This window comes from Cynara cardunculus (assembly GCF_001531365.2).
Source record: "Cynara cardunculus var. scolymus isolate 2C chromosome LG 7, CcrdV1, whole genome shotgun sequence".
NCBI classification, from domain to species: domain Eukaryota; kingdom Viridiplantae; phylum Streptophyta; class Magnoliopsida; order Asterales; family Asteraceae; genus Cynara; species Cynara cardunculus.
Genome location: NC_037534.1, coordinates 1,365,583 through 1,368,295, shown reverse-complemented (window position 1 = coordinate 1,368,295; position 2,713 = coordinate 1,365,583). Strand labels below are relative to the sequence as shown.

The 2,713-nt window shown below is 30.4% G+C and overlaps 4 non-coding genes across 4 annotated transcripts; all 4 read left to right on the top strand.

Annotated features, from left to right (window-relative positions):
• Nucleotides 1–1,256: 1,256 nt before the first annotated feature.
• Nucleotides 1,257–1,338, top strand: LOC112516066. Its single transcript, XR_003069584.1, has one exon. It is a non-coding gene; the product is annotated as a small nucleolar RNA U54 (small nucleolar RNA).
• Nucleotides 1,339–1,414: 76 nt separating this feature from the next.
• Nucleotides 1,415–1,512, top strand: LOC112516067. The gene has a single exon (XR_003069585.1). It is a non-coding gene; the product is annotated as a small nucleolar RNA R64/Z200 family (small nucleolar RNA).
• Nucleotides 1,513–1,683: 171 nt separating this feature from the next.
• On the top strand, nt 1,684–1,791 carry LOC112516070. The gene has a single exon (XR_003069588.1). It is a non-coding gene; the product is annotated as a small nucleolar RNA snoR100 (small nucleolar RNA).
• A 106-nt stretch (nt 1,792–1,897) lies between these two features.
• LOC112516072 lies at nt 1,898–2,036 on the top strand. The gene has a single exon (XR_003069590.1). It is a non-coding gene; the product is annotated as a small nucleolar RNA snoR74 (small nucleolar RNA).
• The last annotated feature ends 677 nt before the right edge of the window (nt 2,037–2,713 follow it).

Sequence of the window (2,713 nt, the reverse complement as noted above, 5' to 3'; positions counted from 1 at the left end):
GATATTCCTTTAATTAATATATTACATTTTTTAAATTTTTTTACCATCTTGTTTGTATTATTAAATATATTATATTATTAGAGACTTGTTTGAATTATATTCTAAAATTCTATAATTGATTAAGTTTTCAAGATGTCTTTTTTGTTCATTCTGCATTTTTTATCAATTAGTTTTGACAAACATGATTTGTTTGTCAGCTACCAGCTACCTTGTAACATAACAACTAGCTTATCATCATCATCTAGCTTATTAGCTAGTTTGTCAAACACAACCTTAATAAAATACACGTACACATGACACATAATTGAATATGAACTCAAGATGAACACATTGTGAACACTTTCTTATAAATAATAATAGACAAATAAACTAGATTTTTTCGTGAGGTTTATTTGAGTTGTTGAGGTAAATTGGATAAAACTTTTTTAAATTTTAATGTTACTATTTTATTTTAATGATATTATATATATATATATATATATATATATATATACATATCGGGCCGGGCCGGGCCGGTGATCACCATCCCCGCCCCCGTCTCCGTTAAAATCCCCGAATTCGTCCCCGATCCCCGCCCCGTCCCCGAACCCGACCGAAAGTTTCGGTTTTCACCATCGATTTTGGTTTTTTTGCCATCCCTACATAAAAAATGGTTTTTAAGAGTTTATGTTAAATGTTTTATAATATAGAATATGTATAGATAGATTGATAAAAGAGTTGCTTTGTGGGCTGGGCTGAGTAACAGCCCATGTAAACATTGAGAAGCCCAATGGGCCTTATAACATGTATAGTGTGCTATTGTGCTACATAATCGCTGGTCGTGAGATTTGGGTTTTTAGGGTTTCTCTACATCTTTATATGTTGGATCTTATCCTCACTGTCCTTCATAGTTTGCGTTGATTCCTTCTTCTGCTTTCATTTTCATTTTCATTATGGATCAAACGACATGACATGGTAAGGAACAATTTCATCGTGATATCCTCCGGTTTTTAGCTTTTACGATTTCAGTAGTTATTGTTCTTCAAATTTTTCTTAGTTTTGCTTGATTATTGAAGAATCTATCCATGATATCACCGGAGATATGATGAGTAACAATTTGGTCCGTGTTTCAGATTAATCGTGACCGATAAAACTTTACCAAACTCTGATCTCCATCAGATCTATCTTCAAACATCTGTCTGTTTTTCATGATTTTAAGCCAAAATGTTCATCAATTCAATTAATACTCGTTTTGGAAGTAAATTTATGTTGTTAAGAGCTCTATGATCGAATGCCGTTTAGGCAATATACGCTATTCCGATTGTTAAATGACTGGAAAATAAAACTTGAATGAGAGCTCATTCTGTTACGATTAGTATATTCCAAATGTTATCTTCAATATAAAATTCACTGTTGTTTTTTTTTACGAATTTTTGTTCTTCGATGACGAAATATGAACAATTCACATGTCAGATTTCGGTGATGTTGTAATCAAAATCAATGAGAATGAATTTCATATTTCCTGATTTCAGCAATTTCAATTGCATTTCAGTGTTTTTAATTCGACAGATATTGAGGTGATTCCAAAGCATCAAATCTGAAATCATGAAAAAATTGTATTCAACTCCGTTTTTAAATTATGTTAGTGGATAGAATCGAGGAATGAAGAGATCCGTGTACAAATAAGCCGATGCTCTGGAATTATGATGAAAGAAGCATGGTACTGTGCACGAAGATTGAGCAACTTTTAGGTCGTCATGTCTGCTCCCACTGATTTTTTCTGATTTGGGGGCCTGGATTAGACCTATATTTATTTATATATATATATATTTTTATACAAAAAAAATTAGATTTTCGATGGGTTTTATTTTGTGTATAATTAAGAGAGATTTTTTGATGAAAATAAGAAAGCTGATGTATAAAAGCAGGGACCTGTTGCCGATAAAAATGTGAATAGGTCTCCCGTAAACGTCAGGGAAATACAGCTGGGCATCGTTATTGGGTGAACCTCTTGAATAATTAATGATGGAAAAGGTTCAGTAAACGAAGCTATATTTTTATAAAATATTATAAATTTTATATGTTTTTAAAGTATGTAATATTTATTTACATTAAATAGAAATATTTACATTTAAGGCCCAGGTCTACAAAAATTATTTACATATATGACCCAGGACTGACAAAAATTTAAATTTGCAGAACTAGGATTATTTTGGTAAATCATTAAAAAAAAGTCAAGTATGTAGAATTAAAATCTTCTCATGATATAGTGTAAAATAAAATATAATTTGTTTGATAATTGTTTACAATGAAATTAGGGAATTAAATGATTAATAGATGCAAAATTATTCTAAGGATTTTAGAAGCATTAAGGGTTCGACTCTTTTTGTCAAACATGATTCATCTCTTAAAGATTCAGATATTGTCTCATTAAGAGGTAAACAAACAACCTCTTAGATGTTCTTTGCATAAAAAATACTGATTTTAATTAATTTCCGAATATTTAATGGTTTTATGCATCGAAAATACTGATTACCAACACTTTTGAATGTTAATAGGTGGTGTGTATGAGCCGATGCGATATTGATATCTTCTCCATTTTCTGAAATTTCTAGCTCTTTGATGAGCTATAATTGTTTCAGATGTGGAGAAATAGTATTTTTGTTTGTGATATAATGCAAAAATATCTTCACCAGATGAATCGTTCAAATTAATGCAAAAATAGAAAAGATGA